The sequence below is a fragment of the Apteryx mantelli genome, unplaced genomic scaffold (assembly GCF_036417845.1).
Source record: "Apteryx mantelli isolate bAptMan1 unplaced genomic scaffold, bAptMan1.hap1 HAP1_SCAFFOLD_211, whole genome shotgun sequence".
Lineage (NCBI taxonomy): Eukaryota > Metazoa > Chordata > Aves > Apterygiformes > Apterygidae > Apteryx > Apteryx mantelli.
Window position 1 is genome coordinate 51,257 of NW_027118565.1, and position 27,072 is coordinate 78,328.

General features: G+C 41.1%; 1 long non-coding RNA gene across 2 annotated transcripts in view; it reads left to right on the plus strand.

Annotated features, from left to right (window-relative positions):
• LOC136996154 (uncharacterized) overlaps positions 1 to 26,668 on the plus strand; it is a 64,537-nt gene extending 37,869 nt beyond the window's left edge. The window contains exons 2-4 of one of the 2 annotated variants that reach the window (XR_010887464.1): positions 25,487 to 25,660; positions 25,853 to 26,034; positions 26,633 to 26,668. This is a non-coding gene — a long non-coding RNA (uncharacterized lncRNA). Of the gene's footprint in view, positions 1 to 25,486; positions 25,661 to 25,852; positions 26,035 to 26,429; positions 26,464 to 26,632 lie in introns of those variants that run through there. The other variant, XR_010887465.1, reaches the window with a different exon arrangement.
• Positions 26,669 to 27,072: the final 404 nt, after the last annotated feature.

Here is a 27,072-nt window from a genome sequence, read left to right on the forward strand (position 1 = left end):
ACGAAAACGACAGCTGACCTGGACCAGGTTACCACAAGGCTTCAAAAACAGTCCTACAATGTTTGGGAATCAACTGGCACGAGAACTGGAGGATTGGAAGGAGCAAGGATATTTTCAATTACCATCAAAAGCATACTTATTGTTGCAATATGTGGATGACATTTTTGTGGCGACAGAAAGGTATGAAAACTGCATTACTGTTACAGTTGCGTTATTAAATTTACTGGGACAGAGCGGTTATCGAGTTTCTAAGGAAAAAGCCCAAATTGCCCAGGAAAAAGTGATATATCTGGGATGTGAAATTTCCCAAGGACAAAGACGGTTGGGGGTGAATAGAATACAAGCGATTTGTGCCATCCCTGAACCTAGAAATTTGCACGAGTTACGAACTTTTCTAGGAATGACAGGGTGGTGCAGACTCTGGATTTTGAATTATGGACTGTTAGCCAAACCACTGTATGCAGCTTTAAAAGAGCCACAATTAGTTTGGAGTTTAGAGTGTAAAAGGGCTTTTCAAGACTTAAAACAGGCTCTGCAAGAAGCCCCAGCATTAGGATTGCCTGATTTGACAAAAACATTTCAACTCTTTGTACATGAGCGGCAACGACTAGCGCTTGGAGTTTTAACTCAACGAATTGGATCATGGAAGAGACCGGTGGGCTATTTTTCCAAGCAGTTGGATACGGTAAGTGCCGGATGGCCTTCTTGCCTCCGAGCAGTGGCTGCTACTGTAATGTTAGTCCAAGAAGCTAGAAAATTGACACTGGGAACAAAAATGGAAGTATTTGTGCCCCACATGGTGATTGCAGTTTTGGAACAAAAGGGGGGTCATTGGTTGTCATCCAGTAGAATGTTGAAATATCAAGCAATATTGAGAGAACAGGATGATATATTTTTAAAGATAACAACATGTTTGAATCCCGCTGAATTTTTAGGTAGCAAAATAGAGGAAGGCGAGCTGGAACATGATTGTATTGAGGTGATCGAACAAACTTACGCCAGTAGGGTAGATCTGAAAGATATTCCCCTTGTAAATCCTGACTGGACATTATTTACAGACGGTAGCAGCTTTGTTGAGAATGGAACACGATATTCTGGATATGCTGTGGTTACTAAGCTTGAAGTAATTGAAGCAAAGGCATTAATGCCAGGAACGTCAGCGCAAAAGGCAGAACTGGTCGCTCTAATTCGGGCTTTAATACCGAGTACGGATAAGAGAGTGAATATTTGGACAGATTCTAAATACGCTTTTGGAATAATACATATACATGGAGCTTTATGGAAGGAAAGAGGATTGTTGACGGCTCAAGGTAGTATTATTAAATATCGAACCGAGATCTTACAGTTATTAGAGGCTGTGGTACTACCTCAGCAAGTGGCTGTAATGCATTGTCGAGGACATCAGAGGGATGGCAGCGATGTGGCACAAGGAAACATGAAGGCAGACCAGGCAGCCAAAATTGCTGCACGGCAAGTATGGACTGAATTAGCTCTAATACCTACTAAGGTAAGCCCGATTACTGCTCATCTCTCTGTAAATCCCTTTTATACCCAAGAAGATGAAAAATTAGCCGATTTGGTAAAGGCACAGAAGAATTCACATGGATGGTATGTAACAGGTAATGGACAAGTAGTAGTGCCTGCTACAATTATGAAACGAATAATACAAACTGAACATAATAAATGCCATTGGGGAGCAGAAGCATTGGTGCAGTTTTTAAAGCGGAGCATTATATCTGCACAAATGTTAACAATAGCAAAAGGGGTGAATGCGAAGTGTCCAGTATGTTTAAAGAATAATCCGGTAATACGAAAACAAATTCCAATGGGAACTTTGAAAGTGGGAATAGAACCAGGTGACTATTGGCAAGTGGATTTTGCAGAATTACCTAAATCAAAAGGGTTTCAGTATTTATTGGTATACGTATGTACCTTTTCAGGGTGGCTAGAAGCATTTCCCTGTAGAACGAATCAAGCTAGAGAAGTAGTAAAAACTTTGTTAAAAGAGATCATACCTAGATTTGGGGTACCTTTAGGAATTTCTTCAGATCGAGGCCCACACTTTATAGCTAAAATAGTACAGGAAATTAGTGAAATGCTTGGAATTAGCTGGGATTTACATACACCATGGAGGCCACAATCTAGTGGAAAGGTAGAAAGGATGAATCAAACATTAAAAGGACAAATTAAAAAGATATGCCAGGAAGCTCAAATCCAATGGCCACAGGCATTGCCCCTTGCTTTATTGAGAATTCGTATAAAACCTAGAGAAGGGTTGTCTGTAAGTCCCTATGAAATTCTGTACGGTAAGCCATATACTGCACCAACGAAGGGAATGGGAAGTGCAGATTTACACCTCCAAGGAGATCAAGATGTTTATAGTTATATAATTTCTTTAAGCAGATTACTCACAGCCTTACGTGCCGCGATCATCTGGAATCGCCCTTTGCCGTTGGAGAATCAACCAGGAGACCAAGCGTATGTTCGAAATTGGCAAACGGAGCCTTTAAAGGAACAGTGGCATGGACTTTATTTGGTACTATTGATAACATTTACCGCTGTGAAAGTAGCAGGAATTGATAATTGGATTCATTATACCAGAGTGAAGAAGGTACCATCACAATGGGGGGTAAAAATGATCACTCCTACAAAACTGAGATTTACATCTTGGTAATACTATGCTGGGTAGGATTAAGTAATGGTTTCGCTCAAATAATACATACATATGCTACTGTACATATAGAAGAACGAATGGATGTAAATTTGACTTGTGATTTTGTTGGAGATATGAGAAGTTCAATCCAAGACATTAGTTGCTATTGGCAGAAGAATGAGTCCAAATTGTCAACTGGGTTTACAATCCGATGGGACAGTGATACACGAAGGGGTACTATGATTTTATCATTGCGAAATGTAAGTAAGACAGATGTAGGAAACTACACCTGTATTGTTTGGATTAAAGAGAGTTTTGATTATGGAAAAAGGGCATTAGAGGTTACTGCAAAATCAGAACCTATGCAGAAAAGAAACAGAGCCAGGAGAGAGTTAAAAGATTTGGAAAAAGACGAAATGCAACCAATACAAATAATCCAGGCGCCACAACAGGAAACACAAGAAAATCTAATGCAAAAGAAAGTTAGCTGAAAAACACCCAGTCTAGAACTGTACAAAAGTATACACTTGTGACACCCCGAAAGTGAAGTTACCTTTCCACCTGTGGTCCTTGCATTAAGGACAGGTTGTGCCTGTAGAGGAATTAAATACTCCATGAGTGAACCTGTAATACAATTCGGAGTGGGAATAGATTGTAGAACTACGATCAGGAGCACAGGAAATTTAGTTTGGGTTACCAGTGATGGACAATGGACGACTCACCTCCCCTTGGATGGGTTGGTGACTGAAATAACTTTAGGGTTACCAACTCTCTGCCCAATTTGGAAGAAAGCGCCATTTAAGGGTAGATTAGAAAATTTATGGATAATGAAGAGAGAAATAAAGGATGATGATGATTGGCAAGAACCATCATCCGGTGTGAAGTTAGGTTGGGCTTTAGAATCATTGTTTGCTCCAATTAGTACTTATCGGAATAGAGAAATGTTGTACCGGTTGTTAGGACAAACGGAAAGGCTAGCAAGAGTGACTAAAGAAGGATTTAAGGAAATAAACTTACAATTACAGGCAACCACAAAAATGACCCTGCAAAATAGAATGGCATTAGATATGCTGTTGCTAAAAGAACATGGAGTATGTGGTTATTTACGAGATAAGATTGATCATTGTTGTGTACATATTCCGAATGTTACAGCCGCGGTAGAACGTGATTTGTCTCAGCTAACGCAAATTGAACATGCAACTGAGGAAGAAAGAGAAGAAAGTACCCATAATTGGGTTGCTGCTTTAGCAAAGTCATTTGGATTGAACATCTCTGGTTGGGTAGCATCTTTAATTCAATGGTGTATAATAATTATAATTATTATGTTAGCTATTATGGGAGTGTTGCGTTTGATTCAAAATATTGTTAATAAGGAACGGCAACACTTGGGGAAAATTTTAAAAGCTGTTACCAGGAAGAATCATGAACTTCCCCCGAGATATGAAGACATTGGAAATAATTCATTGCAGCTACAATCACCAGTTTGAGACGGTCCAAAGAATATGGAAATCTGCGGAACTGATGATGAAAATCCTTGCAGTCTGGAAGACTTGAAGTATTTTCAAAGGGGGGAATGGTTACATTATATTGATTAGAATAGGTTATACTTGGTAGACAAGATGAAGGTATAATTGCAGGTGTTGGGTACAGTACAATCTGATGAACTAGGTAAATGATAAGCAAATCTTGGCAACAGTAACTGAAGAAACTATAAATGGGAAACAATCATGTAGCTTAGCAATTCTGTTGATTATGTTACGTAACCGAACACTATAAATATTAACCAAGTTAAACGGGGATTTGGGATTCTCAGCTTTGGACATGAGTCCCTGAGACCCCGGGCCCCGAATAAAGCACCGCATATAACTGCTTTCGTAGTTATGTGTTTCTTTACGGGCAACAGTTTTCTGGCGACCCAGATGGGACTTCGGGAGTAGTGTTGACGGTTCGCTTTCCGATTTTGCTCCGTGCCGGCACCGAGGAATTCTCGGGGAGCCATCGGCTGCGCCCGCTCTGCGCTGCTCCTGACGTCCCAAAGTGGTAAGCCCGAAGGTGCTTTATTGTAATATTTGGTCGGGTGCCTGCCTAATAAGACGTGACGGCGATTCACGCAAGGTTGGGCTAACGAGCTTGAGGTCTGGTCTGTGGAAGCCTAGGCGCTGGCCGTCAGACGGAGCGAAAGCCCCGCAGGTCCAGCACTCACGGACATACGTGGCTGTCTCGTGAGTTTGGTTTGGTCTTTTGTTTCCCATCAGAGGCTATCTTTCCGTTTTCTACCCCGTAGATTTAGTGTGTGTGTGTGTGTGTGGAGTGAGTGTGTAAGACCATGGTAATACCGGATAATTCTCCGTTAGGATGTTTATTAAAGCATTGGAAAAGTGCGGGATATTTTCAGAGTATGAGTAAAAGTCGATTTATAGATTATTGTACGAATTGGTGGCCACAATATGAGTATGATGGACCCCGGTGGCCTGAACACGGAAGTTTAGATCCGGGTGTTATAGGTCCATTAATGAGATATTGTTAAGAACTTGAAAAATGGGATGAAGTACCATATGTTGATCTATTTTATGATATACGTAATCATCCAGATATGCAGAGAGAATGTGGAATGTTGTTGGTACATCCCGAAAAAAAGATAAAACAAAATGTGAAGGATGTGTAGGTAATAAGAAGTGTATGACTTGTTTGGCAATACAAAATTCAATAAGAGAGCCAGAGGAGGTATCACTTTTAGCATCACCGACGGCCCCTGTGATGTCCGATATAGATGCAGGGGACGATAGTGATACTGATAGTATTAAGGCGGTAAAACCGTCAGAATCAATTAATACTGGAGCGATCCAGATTAAGTTAACACCGAAGGGTTCGCCAGGGCATTCATCATGCCCAAGACAAGCGCAACGAACCCCAATTGCACAGAGAACAAGACAAGGGAGGAAGGAACAAGAGCAAAACAGTAAAGTATTATTAGCCCCTTTACGAGAGGCAATTTCGGGGACTGATAAAGTATATGGGAAAGTTCCTTTTTCCCCAGGAGATTTAGTAATTTGGAAGCAATCAGCTGGAAAGTGTACAATAATAGGAAAAAAAAAAAAAAAAAACAAACCACAAAGAGAAATCAGGCAGGATTATTAGCAATGTTACAACGAGTAAATCAAGGAATAAGAGGCAGAAGTAGAGGACGAGGTCGAGGAGGATACAGGGTAGGAGGCATGCGGGGAATACCTCAAAATCAGCTAGGGATAAATCAGTGTGCGTTTTGCAGACAACAGGGACATTGGAAAAATGAGTGCCCAGTGAAAATGAATTTGGCCCAGCAGACTTCAGTAGGAGGAACACCAATGGCAGAAACAATGATGTTAGGACATTTGGGGCAACATAGTAGCTGACTAAGTGATGGATTAAAAGTGACAACAGAAATTGATGGGGAAGAGAAACAATTATTGGTAGATACTGGGGCAACTTATTCTGTTTTAAATACTTGTTTAGGAAAGATAGGAGATACGATGATAACTGTGGTAGGAGCTACAGGAAAAACAGAGCAACGGCCCTTTCTGCGGCCATTGCATCTAAATTTTAGGGGTAAAGAATTAGATCATGAATTTCTCTATGTACCGGATTGTCCTACATCTTTGTTAGGACGAGATTTATTGTCAAGATTTAATGCTAAAATAATATTTGAAAATGGAAAAGCTAAGTTGCAGATACCTGAGGAAGAAATAGCTAGAATATTTATAGTAAAAGAAATAGCTAATACAACAATACCAATAGAGGTAGAAAACGCTGTAGTACCATGGGTATGGGAGACACAAGTACCGGGATTAGCGAAAGCAGCAAAACCTGTCATAGTAGAATTGAAAGAAGGTGTCCAACCGGTAAGAGTTAGACAATATCCTATACAGTTAGAAGCTAGGAAAGGGGTAGCACCATTAATTGCAAAATTTTTGATGCACAATGTGTTAGAAGAATGTGAATCTGAATATAATACACCAATATTTCCTATAAGAAAACCTAACGGAGATTATAGGTTAGTTCAAGATTTAAGAGCTGTAAACGAAATAGTTAAAGATATACATCCAGTAGTAGCAAATCCTTATACATTGTTAACATCTGTGGCAGAACAATTTAGATACTTTTCTGTAATTGATTTAAAAGATGCTTTCTTCTGCATCCCATTGGCATTACAAAGTAGGAAATTATTTGCGTTTGAATGGGAAAATCCGGATACAGGACGAAAACGACAGCTGACCTGGACCAGGTTACCACAAGGCTTCAAAAACAGTCCTACAATATTTGGGAATCAGCTGGCACGAGAACTGGAGGATTGGAAGGAGCAAGGATATTTTCAATTACCATCAAAAGCATACTTATTGTTGCAATATGTGGATGACATTTTTGTGGCGACAGAAAGGTATGAAAACTGCATTACTGTTACAGTTGCGTGATTAAATTTACTGGGACAGAGCGGTTATCGAGTTTCTAAGGAAAAAGCCCAAATTGCCCAGGAAAAAGTGATATATCTGGGATGTGAAATTTCCCAAGGACAAAGACGGTTGGGGGTGAATAGAATACAAGCGATTTGTGCCATCCCTGAACCTAGAAATTTGCACGAGTTACGAACTTTTCTAGGAATGACAGGGTGGTGCAGACTCTGGATTTTGAATTATGGACTGTTAGCCAAACCACTGTATGCAGCTTTAAAAGAGCCACAATTAGTTTGGAGTTTAGAGTGTAAAAGGGCTTTTCAAGACTTAAAACAGGCTCTGCAAGAAGCCCCAGCATTAGGATTGCCTGATTTTGACAAAAACATTTCAACTCTTTGTACATGAGCGGCAACGACTAGCGCTTGGAGTTTTAACTCAACGAATTGGATCATGGAAGAGACCGGTGGGCTATTTTTCCAAGCAGTTGGATACGGTAAGTGCCGGATGGCCTTCTTGCCTCCGAGCAGTGGCTGCTACTGTAATGTTAGTCCAAGAAGCTAGAAAATTGACATTGGGAACAAAAATGGAAGTATTTGTGCCCCACATGGTGATTGCAGTTTTGGAACAAAAGGGGGGTCATTGGTTGTCATCCGGTAGAATGTTGAAATATCAAGCAATATTGAGAGAACAGGATGATATATTTTTAAAGATAACAACATGTTTGAATCCCGCTGAATTTTTAGGTAGCAAAATAGAGGAAGGCGAGCTGGAACATGATTGTATTGAGGTGATCGAACAAACTTACGCCAGTAGGGTAGATCTGAAAGATATTCCCCTTGTAAATCCTGACTGGACATTATTTACAGACGGTAGCAGCTTTGTTGAGAATGGAACACGATATTCTGGATATGCTGTGGTTACTAAGCTTGAAGTAATTGAAGCAAAGGCATTAATGCCAGGAACGTCAGCGCAAAAGGCAGAACTGGTCGCTCTAATTCGGGCTTTAATACCGAGTACGGATAAGAGAGTGAATATTTGGACAGATTCTAAATACGCTTTTGGAATAATACATATACATGGAGCTTTATGGAAGGAAAGAGGATTGTTGACGGCTCAAGGTAGTATTATTAAATATCGAACCGAGATCTTACAGTTATTAGAGGCTGTGGTACTACCTCAGCAAGTGGCTGTAATGCATTGTCGAGGACATCAGAGGGATGGCAGCGATGTGGCACAAGGAAACATGAAGGCAGACCAGGCAGCCAAAATTGCTGCACGGCAAGTATGGACTGAATTAGCTCTAATACCTACTAAGGTAAGCCCGATTACTGCTCATCTCTCTGTAAATCCCTTTTATACCCAAGAAGATGAAAAATTAGCCGATTTGGTAAAGGCACAGAAGAATTCACATGGATGGTATGTAACAGGTAATGGACAAGTAGTAGTGCCTGCTACAATTATGAAACGAATAATACAAACTGAACATAATAAATGCCATTGGGGAGCAGAAGCATTGGTGCAGTTTTTAAAGCGGAGCATTATATCTGCACAAATGTTAACAATAGCAAAAGGGGTGAATGCGAAGTGTCCAGTATGTTTAAAGAATAATCCGGTAATACGAAAACAAATTCCAATGGGAACTTTGAAAGTGGGAATAGAACCAGGTGACTATTGGCAAGTGGATTTTGCAGAATTACCTAAATCAAAAGGGTTTCAGTATTTATTGGTATACGTATGTACCTTTTCAGGGTGGCTAGAAGCATTTCCCTGTAGAACGAATCAAGCTAGAGAAGTAGTAAAAACTTTGTTAAAAGAGATCATACCTAGATTTGGGGTACCTTTAGGAATTTCTTCAGATCGAGGCCCACACTTTATAGCTAAAATAGTACAGGAAATTAGTGAAATGCTTGGAATTAGCTGGGATTTACATACACCATGGAGGCCACAATCTAGTGGAAAGGTAGAAAGGATGAATCAAACATTAAAAGGACAAATTAAAAAGATATGCCAGGAAGCTCAAATCCAATGGCCACAGGCATTGCCCCTTGCTTTATTGAGAATTCGTATAAAACCTAGAGAAGGGTTGTCTGTAAGTCCCTATGAAATTCTGTACGGTAAGCCATATACTGCACCAACGAAGGGAATGGGAAGTGCAGATTTACACCTCCAAGGAGATCAAGATGTTTATAGTTATATAATTTCTTTAAGCAGATTACTCACAGCCTTACGTGCCGCGATCATCTGGAATCGCCCTTTGCCGTTGGAGAATCAACCAGGAGACCAAGCGTATGTTCGAAATTGGCAAACGGAGCCTTTAAAGGAACAGTGGCATGGACTTTATTTGGTACTATTGATAACATTTACCGCTGTGAAAGTAGCAGGAATTGATAATTGGATTCATTATACCAGAGTGAAGAAGGTACCATCACAATGGGGGGTAAAAATGATCACTCCTACAAAACTGAGATTTACATCTTGGTAATACTATGCTGGGTAGGATTAAGTAATGGTTTCGCTCAAATAATACATACATATGCTACTGTACATGTAGAAGAACGAATGGATGTAAATTTGACTTGTGATTTTGTTGGAGATATGAGAAGTTCAATCCAAGACATTAGTTGCTATTGGCAGAAGAATGAGTCCAAATTGTCAACTGGGTTTACAATCCGATGGGACAGTGATACACGAAGGGGTACTATGATTTTATCATTGCGAAATGTAAGTAAGACAGATGTAGGAAACTACACCTGTATTGTTTGGATTAAAGAGAGTTTTGATTATGGAAAAAGGGCATTAGAGGTTACTGCAAAATCAGAACCTATGCAGAAAAGAAACAGAGCCAGGAGAGAGTTAAAAGATTTGGAAAAAGACGAAATGCAACCAATACAAATAATCCAGGCGCCACAACAGGAAACACAAGAAAATCTAATGCAAAAGAAAGTTAGCTGAAAAACACCCAGTCTAGAACTGTACAAAAGTATACACTTGTGACACCCCGAAAGTGAAGTTACCTTTCCACCTGTGGTCCTTGCATTAAGGACAGGTTGTGCCTGTAGAGGAATTAAATACTCCATGAGTGAACCTGTAATACAATTCGGAGTGGGAATAGATTGTAGAACTACGATCAGGAGCACAGGAAATTTAGTTTGGGTTACCAGTGATGGACAATGGACGACTCACCTCCCCTTGGATGGGTTGGTGACTGAAATAACTTTAGGGTTACCAACTCTCTGCCCAATTTGGAAGAAAGCGCCATTTAAGGGTAGATTAGAAAATTTATGGATAATGAAGAGAGAAATAAAGGATGATGATGATTGGCAAGAACCATCATCCGGTGTGAAGTTAGGTTGGGCTTTAGAATCATTGTTTGCTCCAATTAGTACTTATCGGAATAGAGAAATGTTGTACCGGTTGTTAGGACAAACGGAAAGGCTAGCAAGAGTGACTAAAGAAGGATTTAAGGAAATAAACTTACAATTACAGGCAACCACAAAAATGACCCTGCAAAATAGAATGGCATTAGATATGCTGTTGCTAAAAGAACATGGAGTATGTGGTTATTTACGAGATAAGATTGATCATTGTTGTGTACATATTCCGAATGTTACAGCCGCGGCAGAACGTGATTTGTCTCAGCTAACGCAAATTGAACGTGCAACTGAGGAAGAAAGAGAAGAAAGTACCCATAATTGGGTGGCTGCTTTAGCAAAGTCATTTGGATTGAACATCTCTGGTTGGGTAGCATCTTTAATTCAATGGTGTATAATAATTATAATTATTATGTTAGCTATTATGGGAGTGTTGCGTTTGATTCAAAATATTGTTAATAAGGAACGGCAACACTTGGGGAAAATTTTAAAAGCTGTTACCAGGAAGAATCATGAACTTCCCCCGAGATATGAAGACATTGGAAATAATTCATTGCAGCTACAATCACCAGTTTGAGACGGTCCAAAGAATATGGAAATCTGCGGAACTGATGATGAAAATCCTTGCAGTCTGGAAGACTTGAAGTATTTTCAAAGGGGGGAATGGTTACATTATATTGATTAGAATAGGTTATACTTGGTAGACAAGATGAAGGTATAATTGCAGGTGTTGGGTACAGTACAATCTGATGAAGTGGGTACAGCACAATCTGATGAACTAGGTAAATGATAAGCAAATCTTGGCAACAGTAACTGAAGAAACTATAAATGGGAAACAATCATGTAGCTTAGCAATTCTGTTGATTATGTTACGTAACCGAACACTATAAATATTAACCAAGTTAAACGGGGATTTGGGATTCTCAGCTTTGGACATGAGTCCCTGAGACCCCGGGCCCCGAATAAAGCACCGCATATAACTGCTTTCGTAGTTATGTGTTTCTTTACGGGCAACAGTTTTCTGGCGACCCAGATGGGACTTCGGGAGTAGTGTTGACGGTTCGCTTTCCGATTTTGCTCCGTGCCGGCACCGAGGAATTCTCGGGGAGCCATCGGCTGCGCCCGCTCTGCGCTGCTCCTGACGTCCCAAAGTGGTAAGCCCGAAGGTGCTTTATTGTAATATTTGGTCGGGTGCCTGCCTAATAAGACGTGACGGCGATTCACGCAAGGTTGGGCTAACGAGCTCGAGGTCTGGTCTGTGGAAGCCTAGGCGCTGGCCGTCAGACGGAGCGAAAGCCCCGCAGGTCCAGCACTCACGGACATACGTGGCTGTCTTGTGAGTTTGGTTTGGTCTTTTGTTTCCCATCAGAGGCTATCTTTCCGTTTTCTACCCCGTAGATTTAGTGTGTGTGTGTGTGTGTGGAGTGAGTGTGTAAGACCATGGTAATACCGGATAATTCTCCGTTAGGATGTTTATTAAAGCATTGGAAAAGTGCGGGATATTTTCAGAGTATGAGTAAAAGTCGATTTATAGATTATTGTACGAATTGGTGGCCACAATATGAGTATGATGGACCCCGGTGGCCTGAACACGGAAGTTTAGATCCGGGTGTTATAGGTCCATTAATGAGATATTGTTAAGAACTTGAAAAATGGGATGAAGTACCATATGTTGATCTATTTTATGATATACGTAATCATCCAGATATGCAGAGAGAATGTGGAATGTTGTTGGTACATCCCGAAAAAAAGATAAAACAAAATGTGAAGGATGTGTAGGTAATAAGAAGTGTATGACTTGTTTGGCAATACAAAATTCAATAAGAGAGCCAGAGGATGTATCACTTTTAGCATCACCGACGGCCCCTGTGATGTCCGATATAGATGCAGGGGACGATAGTGATACTGATAGTATTAAGGCGGTAAAACCGTCAGAATCAATTAATACTGGAGCGATCCAGATTAAGTTAACACCGAAGGGTTCGCCAGGGCATTCATCATGCCCAAGACAAGCGCAACGAACCCCAATTGCACAGAACAAGACAAGGGAGGAAGGAACAAGAGCAAAACAGTAAAGTATTATTAGCCCCTTTACGAGAGGCAATTTCGGGGACTGATAAAGTATATGGGAAAGTTCCTTTTTCCCCAGGAGATTTAGTAATTTGGAAGCAATCAGCTGGAAAGTGTACAATAATAGGAAAAAAAAAAAAAAAAAAAAAACAAACCACAAAGAGAAATCAGGCAGGATTATTAGCAATGTTACAACGAGTAAATCAAGGAATAAGAGGCAGAAGTAGAGGACGAGGTCGAGGAGGATACAGGGTAGGAGGCATGCGGGGAATACCTCAAAATCAGCTAGGGATAAATCAGTGTGCGTTTTGCAGACAACAGGGACATTGGAAAAATGAGTGCCCAGTGAAAATGAATTTGGCCCAGCAGACTTCAGTAGGAGGAACACCAATGGCAGAAACAATGATGTTAGGACATTTGGGGCAACATAGTAGCTGACTAAGTGATGGATTAAAAGTGACAACAGAAATTGATGGGGAAGAGAAACAATTATTGGTAGATACTGGGGCAACTTATTCTGTTTTAAATACTTGTTTAGGAAAGATAGGAGATACGATGATAACTGTGGTAGGAGCTACAGGAAAAACAGAGCAACGGCCCTTTCTGCGGCCATTGCATCTAAATTTTAGGGGTAAAGAATTAGATCATGAATTTCTCTATGTACCGGATTGTCCTACATCTTTGTTAGGACGAGATTTATTGTCAAGATTTAATGCTAAAATAATATTTGAAAATGGAAAAGCTAAGTTGCAGATACCTGAGGAAGAAATAGCTAGAATATTTATAGTAAAAGAAATAGCTAATACAACAATACCAATAGAGGTAGAAAACGCTGTAGTACCATGGGTATGGGAGACACAAGTACCGGGATTAGCGAAAGCAGCAAAACCTGTCATAGTAGAATTGAAAGAAGGTGTCCAACCGGTAAGAGTTAGACAATATCCTATACAGTTAGAAGCTAGGAAAGGGGTAGCACCATTAATTGCAAAATTTTTGATGCACAATGTGTTAGAAGAATGTGAATCTGAATATAATACACCAATATTTCCTATAAGAAAACCTAACGGAGATTATAGGTTAGTTCAAGATTTAAGAGCTGTAAACGAAATAGTTAAAGATATACATCCAGTAGTAGCAAATCCTTATACATTGTTAACATCTGTGGCAGAACAATTTAGATACTTTTCTGTAATTGATTTAAAAGATGCTTTCTTCTGCATCCCATTGGCATTACAAAGTAGGAAATTATTTGCGTTTGAATGGAAAAATCCGGATACAGGACGAAAACGACAGCTGACCTGGACCAGGTTACCACAAGGCTTCAAAAACAGTCCTACAATATTTGGGAATCAACTGGCACGAGAACTGGAGGATTGGAAGGAGCAAGGATATTTTCAATTACCATCAAAAGCATACTTATTGTTGCAATATGTGGATGACATTTTCGTGGCGACAGAAAGGTATGAAAACTGCATTACTGTTACAGTTGCGTGATTAAATTTACTGGGACAGAGCGGTTATCGAGTTTCTAAGGAAAAAGCCCAAATTGCCCGGGAAAAAGTGATATATCTGGGATGTGAAATTTCCCAAGGACAAAGACGGTTGGGGGTGAATAGAATACAAGCGATTTGTGCCATCCCTGAACCTAGAAATTTGCACGAGTTACGAACTTTTCTAGGAATGACAGGGTGGTGCAGACTCTGGATTTTGAATTATGGACTGTTAGCCAAACCACTGTATGCAGCTTTAAAAGAGCCACAATTAGTTTGGAGTTTAGAGTGTAAAAGGGCTTTTCAAGACTTAAAACAGGCTCTGCAAGAAGCCCCAGCATTAGGATTGCCTGATTTTGACAAAAACATTTCAACTCTTTGTACATGAGCGGCAACGACTAGCGCTTGGAGTTTTAACTCAACGAATTGGATCATGGAAGAGACCGGTGGGCTATTTTTCCAAGCAGTTGGATATGGTAAGTGCCGGATGGCCTTCTTGCCTCCGAGCAGTGGCTGCTACTGTAATGTTAGTCCAAGAAGCTAGAAAATTGACATTGGGAACAAAAATGGAAGTATTTGTGCCCCACATGGTGATTGCAGTTTTGGAACAAAAGGGGGGTCATTGGTTGTCATCCGGTAGAATGTTGAAATATCAGGCAATATTGAGAGAACAGGATGATATATTTTTAAAGATAACAACATGTTTGAATCCCGCTGAATTTTTAGGTAGCAAAATAGAGGAAGGCGAGCTGGAACATGATTGTATTGAGGTGATCGAACAAACTTACGCCAGTAGGGTAGATCTGAAAGATATTCCCCTTGTAAATCCTGACTGGACATTATTTACAGACGGTAGCAGCTTTGTTGAGAATGGAACACGATATTCTGGATATGCTGTGGTTACTAAGCTTGAAGTAATTGAAGCAAAGGCATTAATGCCAGGAACGTCAGCGCAAAAGGCAGAACTGGTCGCTCTAATTCGGGCTTTAATACCGAGTACGGATAAGAGAGTGAATATTTGGACAGATTCTAAATACGCTTTTGGAATAATACATATACATGGAGCTTTATGGAAGGAAAGAGGATTGTTGACGGCTCAAGGTAGTATTATTAAATATCGAACCGAGATCTTACAGTTATTAGAGGCTGTGGTACTACCTCAGCAAGTGGCTGTAATGCATTGTCGAGGACATCAGAGGGATGGCAGCGATGTGGCACAAGGAAACATGAAGGCAGACCAGGCAGCCAAAATTGCTGCACGGCAAGTATGGACTGAATTAGCTCTAATACCTACTAAGGTAAGCCCGATTACTGCTCATCTCTCTGTAAATCCCTTTTATACCCAAGAAGATGAAAAATTAGCCGATTTGGTAAAGGCACAGAAGAATTCACATGGATGGTATGTAACAGGTAATGGACAAGTAGTAGTGCCTGCTACAATTATGAAACGAATAATACAAACTGAACATAATAAATGCCATTGGGGAGCAGAAGCATTGGTGCAGTTTTTAAAGCGGAGCATTATATCTGCACAAATGTTAACAATAGCAAAAGGGGTGAATGCGAAGTGTCCAGTATGTTTAAAGAATAATCCGGTAATACGAAAACAAATTCCAATGGGAACTTTGAAAGTGGGAATAGAACCAGGTGACTATTGGCAAGTGGATTTTGCAGAATTACCTAAATCAAAAGGGTTTCAGTATTTATTGGTATACGTATGTACCTTTTCAGGGTGGCTAGAAGCATTTCCCTGTAGAACGAATCAAGCTAGAGAAGTAGTAAAAACTTTGTTAAAAGAGATCATACCTAGATTTGGGGTACCTTTAGGAATTTCTTCAGATCGAGGCCCACACTTTATAGCTAAAATAGTACAGGAAATTAGTGAAATGCTTGGAATTAGCTGGGATTTACATACACCATGGAGGCCACAATCTAGTGGAAAGGTAGAAAGGATGAATCAAACATTAAAAGGACAAATTAAAAAGATATGCCAGGAAGCTCAAATCCAATGGCCACAGGCATTGCCCCTTGCTTTATTGAGAATTCGTATAAAACCTAGAGAAGGGTTGTCTGTAAGTCCCTATGAAATTCTGTACGGTAAGCCATATACTGCACCAACGAAGGGAATGGGAAGTGCAGATTTACACCTCCAAGGAGATCAAGATGTTTATAGTTATATAATTTCTTTAAGCAGATTACTCACAGCCTTACGTGCCGCGATCATCTGGAATCGCCCTTTGCCGTTGGAGAATCAACCAGGAGACCAAGCGTATGTTCGAAATTGGCAAACGGAGCCTTTAAAGGAACAGTGGCATGGACTTTATTTGGTACTATTGATAACATTTACCGCTGTGAAAGTAGCAGGAATTGATAATTGGATTCATTATACCAGAGTGAAGAAGGTACCATCACAATGGGGGGTAAAAATGATCACTCCTACAAAACTGAGATTTACATCTTGGTAATACTATGCTGGGTAGGATTAAGTAATGGTTTCGCTCAAATAATACATACATATGCTACTGTACATATAGAAGAACGAATGGATGTAAATTTGACTTGTGATTTTGTTGGAGATATGAGAAGTTCAATCCAAGACATTAGTTGCTATTGGCAGAAGAATGAGTCCAAATTGTCAACTGGGTTTACGATCCGATGGGACAGTGATACACGAAGGGGTACTATGATTTTATCATTGCGAAATGTAAGTAAGACAGATGTAGGAAACTACACCTGTATTGTTTGGATTAAAGAGAGTTTTGATTATGGAAAAAGGGCATTAGAGGTTACTGCAAAATCAGAACCTATGCAGAAAAGAAACAGAGCCAGGAGAGAGTTAAAAGATTTGGAAAAAGACGAAATGCAACCAATACAAATAATCCAGGCGCCACAACAGGAAACACAAGAAAATCTAATGCAAAAGAAAGTTAGCTGAAAAACACCCAGTCTAGAACTGTACAAAAGTATACACTTGTGACACCCCGAAAGTGAAGTTACCTTTCCACCTGTGGTCCTTGCATTAAGGACAGGTTGTGCCTGTAGAGGAATTAAATACTCCATGAGTGAACCTGTAATACAATTCGGAGTGGGAATAGATTGTAGAACTACGATCAGGAGCACAGGAAATTTAGTTTGGGTTACCAGTGATGGACAATGGACGACTCACCTCCCCTTGGATGGGTTGGTGACTGAAATAACTTTAGGGTTACCAACTCTCTGCCCAATTTGGAAGAAAGCGCCATTTAAGGGTAGATTAGAAAATTTATGGATAATGAAGAGAGAAATAAAGGATGATGATGATTGGCAAGAACCATCATCCGGTGTGAAGTTAGGTTGGGCTTTAGAATCATTGTTTGCTCCAATTAGTACTTATCGGAATAGAGAAATGTTGTACCGGTTGTTAGGACAAACGGAAAGGCTAGCAAGAGTGACTAAAGAAGGATTTAAGGAAATAAACTTACAATTACAGGCAACCACAAAAATGACCCTGCAAAATAGAATGGCATTAGATATGCTGTTGCTAAAAGAACATGGAGTATGTGGTTATTTACGAGATAAGATTGATCATTGTTGTGTACATATTCCGAATGTTACAGCCGCGGCAGAACGTGATTTGTCTCAGCTAACGCAAATTGAACATGCAACTGAGGAAGAAAGAGAAGAAAGTACCCATAATTGGGTTGCTGCTTTAGCAAAGTCATTTGGATTGAACATCTCTGGTTGGGTAGCATCTTTAATTCAATGGTGTATAATAATTATAATTATTATGTTAGCTATTATGGGAGTGTTGCGTTTGATTCAAAATATTGTTAATAAGGAACGGCAACACTTGGGGAAAATTTTAAAAGCTGTTACCAGGAAGAATCATGAACTTCCCCCGAGATATGAAGACATTGGAAATAATTCATTGCAGCTACAATCACCAGTTTGAGACGGTCCAAAGAATATGGAAATCTGCAGAACTGATGATGAAAATCCTTGCAGTCTGGAAGACTTGAAGTATTTTCAAAGGGGGGAATTGTTACATTATATTGATTAGAATAGGTTATACTTGGTAGACAAGATGAAGGTATAATTGCAGGTGTTGGGTACAGTACAATCTGATGAACTGGGTACAGTACAATCTGATGAACTGGGTACAGTACAATCTGATGAACTGGGTACAGTACAATCTGATGAAGTGGGTACAGTACAATCTGATGAAGTGGGTACAGCACAATCTGATGAACTAGGTAAATGATAAGCAAATCTTGGCAACAGTAACTGAAGAAACTATAAATGGGAAACAATCATGTAGCTTAGCAATTCTGTTGATTATGTTATGTAACCGAACACTATAAATATTAACCAAGTTAAACGGGGATTTGGGATTCTCAGCTTTGGACATGAGTCCCTGAGACCCCGGGCCCTGAATAAAGCACCGCATATAACTGCTTTCGTAGTTATGTGTTTCTTTACGGGCAACAGTTTTCTGGCGACCCAGATGGGACTTCGGGAGTAGTGTTGACGGTTCGCTTTCCGATTTTGTTCCGTGCCGGCACCGAGGAATTCTCGGGGAGCCATCGGCTGCGCCCGCTCTGCGCTGCTCCTGACGTCCCAAAGTGGTAAGCCCGAAGGTGCTTTATTGTAATATTTGGTCGGGTGCCTGCCTAATAAGACGTGACGGCGATTCACGCAAGGTTGGGCTAACGAGCTCGAGGTCTGGTCTGTGGAAGCCTAGGCGCTGGCCGTCAGACGGAGCGAAAGCCCCGCAGGTCCAGCACTCACGGACATACGTGGCTGTCTCGTGAGTTTGGTTTGGTCTTTTGTTTCCCATCAGAGGCTATCTTTCCGTTTTCTACCCCGTAGATTTAGTGTGTGTGTGTGTGTGTGTGGAGTGAGTGTGTAAGACCATGGTAATACCGGATAATTCTCCGTTAGGATGTTTATTAAAGCATTGGAAAAGTGCGGGATATTTTCAGAGTATGAGTAAAAGTCGATTTATAGATTATTGTACGAATTGGTGGCCACAATATGAGTATGATGGACCCCGGTGGCCTGAACACGGAAGTTTAGATCCGGGTGTTATAGGTCCATTAATGAGATATTGTTAAGAACTTGAAAAATGGGATGAAGTACCATATGTTGATCTATTTTATGATATACGTAATCATCCAGATATGCAGAGAGAATGTGGAATGTTGTTGGTACATCCCGAAAAAAAGATAAAACAAAATGTGAAGGATGTGTAGGTAATAAGAAGTGTATGACTTGTTTGGCAATACAAAATTCAATAAGAGAGCCAGAGGATGTATCACTTTTAGCATCACCGACGGCCCCTGTGATGTCCGATATAGATGCAGGGGACGATAGTGATACTGATAGTATTAAGGCGGTAAAACCGTCAGAATCAATTAATACTGGAGCGATCCAGATTAAGTTAACACCGAAGGGTTCGCCAGGGCATTCATCATGCCCAAGACAAGCGCAACGAACCCCAATTGCACAGAGAACAAGACAAGGGAGGAAGGAACAAGAGCAAAACAGTAAAGTATTATTAGCCCCTTTACGAGAGGCAATTTCGGGGACTGATAAAGTATATGGGAAAGTTCCTTTTTCCCCAGGAGATTTAGTAATTTGGAAGCAATCAGCTGGAAAGTGTACAATAATAGGGAAAAAAAAAAAAACCCACAAAGAGAAATCAGGCAGGATTATTAGCAATGTTACAACGAGTAAATCAAGGAATAAGAGGCAGAAGTAGAGGACGAGGTCGAGGAGGATACAGGGTAGGAGGCATGCGGGGAATACCTCAAAATCAGCTAGGGATAAATCAGTGTGCGTTTTGCAGACAACAGGGACATTGGAAAAATGAGTGCCCAGTGAAAATGAATTTGGCCCAGCAGACTTCAGTAGGAGGAACACCAATGGCAGAAACAATGATGTTAGGACATTTGGGGCAACATAGTAGCTGACTAAGTGATGGATTAAAAGTGACAACAGAAATTGATGGGGAAGAGAAACAATTATTGGTAGATACTGGGGCAACTTATTCTGTTTTAAATACTTGTTTAGGAAAGATAGGAGATACGATGATAACTGTGGTAGGAGCTACAGGAAAAACAGAGCAACGGCCCTTTCTGCGGCCATTGCATCTAAATTTTAGGGGTAAAGAATTAGATCATGAATTTCTCTATGTACCGGATTGTCCTACATCTTTGTTAGGACGAGATTTATTGTCAAGATTTAATGCTAAAATAATATTTGAAAATGGAAAAGCTAAGTTGCAGATACCTGAGGAAGAAATAGCTAGAATATTTATAGTAAAAGAAATAGCTAATACAACAATACCAATAGAGGTAGAAAACGCTGTAGTACCATGGGTATGGGAGACACAAGTACCGGGATTAGCGAAAGCAGCAAAACCTGTCATAGTAGAATTGAAAGAAGGTGTCCAACCGGTAAGAGTTAGACAATATCCTATACAGTTAGAAGCTAGGAAAGGGGTAGCACCATTAATTGCAAAATTTTTGATGCACAATGTGTTAGAAGAATGTGAATCTGAATATAATACACCAATATTTCCTATAAGAAAACCTAACGGAGATTATAGGTTAGTTCAAGATTTAAGAGCTGTAAACGAAATAGTTAAAGATATACATCCAGTAGTAGCAAATCCTTATACATTGTTAACATCTGTGGCAGAACAATTTAGATACTTTTCTGTAATTGATTTAAAAGATGCTTTCTTCTGCATCCCATTGGCATTACAAAGTAGGAAATTATTTGCGTTTGAATGGGAAAATCCGGATACAGGACGAAAACGACAGCTGACCTGGACCAGGTTACCACAAGGCTTCAAAAACAGTCCTACAATGTTTGGGAATCAGCTGGCACGAGAACTGGAGGATTGGAAGGAGCAAGGATATTTTCAATTACCATCAAAAGCATACTTATTGTTGCAATATGTGGATGACATTTTCGTGGCGACAGAAAGGTATGAAAACTGCATTACTGTTACAGTTGCGTTATTAAATTTACTGGGACAGAGCGGTTATCGAGTTTCTAAGGAAAAAGCCCAAATTGCCCGGGAAAAAGTGATATATCTGGGATGTGAAATTTCCCAAGGACAAAGACGGTTGGGGGTGAATAGAATACAAGCGATTTGTGCCATCCCTGAACCTAGAAATTTGCACGAGTTACGAACTTTTCTAGGAATGACAGGGTGGTGCAGACTCTGGATTTTGAATTATGGACTGTTAGCCAAACCACTGTATGCAGCTTTAAAAGAGCCACAATTAGTTTGGAGTTTAGAGTGTAAAAGGGCTTTTCAAGACTTAAAACAGGCTCTGCAAGAAGCCCCAGCATTAGGATTGCCTGATTTGACAAAAACATTTCAACTCTTTGTACATGAGCGGCAACGACTAGCGCTTGGAGTTTTAACTCAACGAATTGGATCATGGAAGAGACCGGTGGGCTATTTTTCCAAGCAGTTGGATATGGTAAGTGCCGGATGGCCTTCTTGCCTCCGAGCAGTGGCTGCTACTGTAATGTTAGTCCAAGAAGCTAGAAAATTGACATTGGGAACAAAAATGGAAGTATTTGTGCCCCACATGGTGATTGCAGTTTTGGAACAAAAGGGGGGTCATTGGTTGTCATCCAGTAGAATGTTGAAATATCAGGCAATATTGAGAGAACAGGATGATATATTTTTAAAGATAACAACATGTTTGAATCCCGCTGAATTTTTAGGTAGCAAAATAGAGGAAGGCGAGCTGGAACATGATTGTATTGAGGTGATCGAACAAACTTACGCCAGTAGGGTAGATCTGAAAGATATTCCCCTTGTAAATCCTGACTGGACATTATTTACAGACGGTAGCAGCTTTGTTGAGAATGGAACACGATATTCTGGATATGCTGTGGTTACTAAGCTTGAAGTAATTGAAGCAAAGGCATTAATGCCAGGAACGTCAGCGCAAAAGGCAGAACTGGTCGCTCTAATTCGGGCTTTAATACCGAGTACGGATAAGAGAGTGAATATTTGGACAGATTCTAAATACGCTTTTGGAATAATACATATACATGGAGCTTTATGGAAGGAAAGAGGATTGTTGACGGCTCAAGGTAGTATTATTAAATATCGAACCGAGATCTTACAGTTATTAGAGGCTGTGGTACTACCTCAGCAAGTGGCTGTAATGCATTGTCGAGGACATCAGAGGGATGGCAGCGATGTGGCACAAGGAAACATGAAGGCAGACCAGGCAGCCAAAATTGCTGCACGGCAAGTATGGACTGAATTAGCTCTAATACCTACTAAGGTAAGCCCGATTACTGCTCATCTCTCTGTAAATCCCTTTTATACCCAAGAAGATGAAAAATTAGCCGATTTGGTAAAGGCACAGAAGAATTCACATGGATGGTATGTAACAGGTAATGGACAAGTAGTAGTGCCTGCTACAATTATGAAACGAATAATACAAACTGAACATAATAAATGCCATTGGGGAGCAGAAGCATTGGTGCAGTTTTTAAAGCGGAGCATTATATCTGCACAAATGTTAACAATAGCAAAAGGGGTGAATGCGAAGTGTCCAGTATGTTTAAAGAATAATCCGGTAATACGAAAACAAATTCCAATGGGAACTTTGAAAGTGGGAATAGAACCAGGTGACTATTGGCAAGTGGATTTTGCAGAATTACCTAAATCAAAAGGGTTTAAGTATTTATTGGTATACGTATGTACCTTTTCAGGGTGGCTAGAAGCATTTCCCTGTAGAACGAATCAAGCTAGAGAAGTAGTAAAAACTTTGTTAAAAGAGATCATACCTAGATTTGGGGTACCTTTAGGAATTTCTTCAGATCGAGGCCCACACTTTATAGCTAAAATAGTACAGGAAATTAGTGAAATGCTTGGAATTAGCTGGGATTTACATACACCATGGAGGCCACAATCTAGTGGAAAGGTAGAAAGGATGAATCAAACATTAAAAGGACAAATTAAAAAGATATGCCAGGAAGCTCAAATCCAATGGCCACAGGCATTGCCCCTTGCTTTATTGAGAATTCGTATAAAACCTAGAGAAGGGTTGTCTGTAAGTCCCTATGAAATTCTGTACGGTAAGCCATATACTGCACCAACGAAGGGAATGGGAAGTGCAGATTTACACCTCCAAGGAGATCAAGATGTTTATAGTTATATAATTTCTTTAAGCAGATTACTCACAGCCTTACGTGCCGCGATCATCTGGAATCGCCCTTTGCCGTTGGAGAATCAACCAGGAGACCAAGCGTATGTTCGAAATTGGCAAACGGAGCCTTTAAAGGAACAGTGGCATGGACTTTATTTGGTGCTATTGATAACATTTACCGCTGTGAAAGTAGCAGGAATTGATAATTGGATTCATTATACCAGAGTGAAGAAGGTACCATCACAATGGGGGGTAAAAATGATCACTCCTACAAAACTGAGATTTACATCTTGGTAATACTATGCTGGGTAGGATTAAGTAATGGTTTCGCTCAAATAATACATACATATGCTACTGTACATATAGAAGAACGAATGGATGTAAATTTGACTTGTGATTTTGTTGGAGATATGAGAAGTTCAATCCAAGACATTAGTTGCTATTGGCAGAAGAATGAGTCCAAATTGTCAACTGGGTTTACAATCCGATGGGATAGTGATACACGAAGGGGTACTATGATTTTATCATTGCGAAATGTAAGTAAGACAGATGTAGGAAACTACACCTGTATTGTTTGGATTAAAGAGAGTTTTGATTATGGAAAAAGGGCATTAGAGGTTACTGCAAAATCAGAACCTATGCAGAAAAGAAACAGAGCCAGGAGAGAGTTAAAAGATTTGGAAAAAGACGAAATGCAACCAATACAAATAATCCAGGCGCCACAACAGGAAACACAAGAAAATCTAATGCAAAAGAAAGTTAGCTGAAAAACACCCAGTCTAGAACTGTACAAAAGTATACACTTGTGACACCCCGAAAGTGAAGTTACCTTTCCACCTGTGGTCCTTGCATTAAGGACAGGTTGTGCCTGTAGAGGAATTAAATACTCCATGAGTGAACCTGTAATACAATTCGGAGTGAGAACAGATTGTAGAACTACAATCAGGAGCACAGGAAATTTAGTTTGGGTTACAAGTGATGGACAATGGACGACTCACCTCCCCTTGGATGGGTTGGTGACTGAAATAACTTTAGGGTTACCAACTCTCTGCCCAATTTGGAAGAAAGCGCCATTTAAGGGTAGATTAGAAAATTTATGGATAATGAAGAGAGAAATAAAGGATGATGATGATTGGCAAGAACCATCATCCGGTGTGAAGTTAGGTTGGGCTTTAGAATCATTGTTTGCTCCAATTAGTACTTATCGGAATAGAGAAATGTTGTACCGGTTGTTAGGACAAACGGAAAGGCTAGCAAGAGTGACTAAAGAAGGATTTAAGGAAATAAACTTACAATTACAGGCAACCACAAAAATGACCCTGCAAAATAGAATGGCATTAGATATGCTGTTGCTAAAAGAACATGGAGTATGTGGTTATTTACGAGATAAGATTGATCATTGTTGTGTACATATTCCGAATGTTACAGCCGCGGTAGAACGTGATTTGTCTCAGCTAACGCAAATTGAACATGCAACTGAGGAAGAAAGAGAAGAAAGTACCCATAATTGGGTTGCTGCTTTAGCAAAGTCATTTGGATTGAACATCTCTGGTTGGGTAGCATCTTTAATTCAATGGTGTATAATAATTATAATTATTATGTTAGCTATTATGGGAGTGTTGCGTTTGATTCAAAATATTGTTAATAAGGAACGGCAACACTTGGGGAAAATTTTAAAAGCTGTTACCAGGAAGAATCATGAACTTCCCCCGAGATATGAAGACATTGGAAATAATTCATTGCAGCTACAATCACCAGTTTGAGACGGTCCAAAGAATATGGAAATCTGCGGAACTGATGATGAAAATCCTTGCAGTCTGGAAGACTTGAAGTATTTTCAAAGGGGGGAATTGTTACATTATATTGATTAGAATAGGTTATACTTGGTAGACAAGATGAAGGTATAATTGCAGGTGTTGGGTACAGTACAATCTGATGAACTGGGTACAGTACAATCTGATGAACTGGGTACAGCACAATCTGATGAACTAGGTAAATGATAAGCAAATCTTGGCAACAGTAACTGAAGAAACTATAAATGGGAAACAATCATGTAGCTTAGCAATTCTGTTGATTATGTTACGTAACCGAACACTATAAATATTAACCAAGTTAAACGGGGATTTGGGATTCTCAGCTTTGGACATGAGTCCCTGAGACCCCGGGCCCCGAATAAAGCACCGCATATAACTGCTTTCGTAGTTATGTGTTTCTTTACGGGCAACACACGGGAAAGAGAAAAAGAACGCGTGTAAATCGAAGTGTTTTGTTGGAAGCGAAATGCAATTTTCTGTCTTTGTTACAGAGGCGGAACCGACAATAGCAAATGCTGACAAAGAGCAAAGCCGGACGAGCGAGCGGTTTTTTGCGCTTACTCCCAAAGGGGCGGGCTGAAAGGAGGAAGCAAAAATGCAGCAGCGGACCCTCGATCTCCCCAGAAGCTGCGACAGTAGGAGGCGTTCTGGCCCGGGTAACCAAGGTAACTCTTGATGCGGAACGTTCGTTCTTTCGGCCTCCCTCCCGGAGGCAGCGCTGAGGACTAAGCGACCCGTTGCTGCCCTGCGCCTCTTGTTAACCGTAGCTGCCTTAGTTTTGCTTCGGTCGTTTGTATTTTGTTTTGTTATCGTACACGCGTACGTAGAAAAGGAAAGATAGGATATTTAATTTTTAGATTCGTTGCTACGGCTGAAGCTGAAGAGACAGAGAAACGTAAGCGAGCCGAAGTAATAAAATTAAAGGGAACCGAGCGAGAGCCGTCTCCGTCGCCCCGAAAGGGAAAGCCCGTTCCTCCCGGTGAGGAAGGTTCGCCGGTAATAGCGATCGGAATAACAGATGAGCGACATCTAACGGAAGGTGCGTACGCGTTACGGAAAGGACGCTGCGTCCATCCGTTTCCGTGCGCGTGACTCTCTGCATCTGTGAAGCGTCGTGCTTTAAGAGCTCCAAGACGGCAAATTCCCGTCTTCGGGGAACGGCGGTCAGGTGGCCAGAGAGAGAGGGAGAGGCAAGCGTGCGAATTGTAAAACGAAGAGGTGGCTTTCAGGAAGGCTCATTTAGCGCGACCCCAGGTTAATTGCCTGGCAATGGTCTTTGGGGCAGCAGGAAGACGGCAGCTCGAAGAAAAGGTAAAGCCTTGCGGAATTAGGACTCCTTCCTTCTCGTGTAGTAGATCCGCTTTTGTGCTTAGAAACAACTTTGGATTGTTAATTTCTGCTGAGCTTTGAATACGTCACGTCACGGACTCTTAGGCGACACGGGGGAGTTCAGCTGCGCAGCCTGCCAGAGGAACGTCGCCCACGAGGCCTCGCTAGCCTTGAGGAGCTGTAGGCGCCGATGCACGTGGCTCGTTCTGTCGGGCGCGCAGAGGTTTGCTTTGGCTGCCGAAATTTCAGCTTGGCTTTGCGCCCTGTAGCGGTGGTATTTTTGTATTTCTAAATTGTGTTAATGCTAGGCGTTCGGCACATCGGGGAACGACTGTGTGCTGCCGTGAAGAACTGCAGGCTCCCGCCCTCAGCCCGCTCTCGGCAAGTTATCGGGTGTCGAGAGCGGCCGGGAGACTCCGAATGCCGGCGGAAAGGTTCTCTGCCCGCTCCTGACGAGGAGCCTTCGGCCGCGGGAAGGTCGGCGGCGTCCTTCCCGGACTCGTGAGTAATAAGCCGCGGTTCGCGGGCCGGCAGGGGAGGGGAGGGGAGGGGAGGGGAGGGGGGGGGGGGAATAGCGCCTGGTAGCCCGGCGGCTCCGGCGTCGCCGTTGCTAGCGGGGCCCCGAGGTCCATGTGAAGCCTCAGCTGCCTGTCGGGAGCTTTGTTTTGGTGTGTTTACCTGGCAAAAGCAGCGAGGGAGGCCTCAAAGAAGAATTTTCGTGCCTAGGTGGGTAAGCTGCGACCCCAGC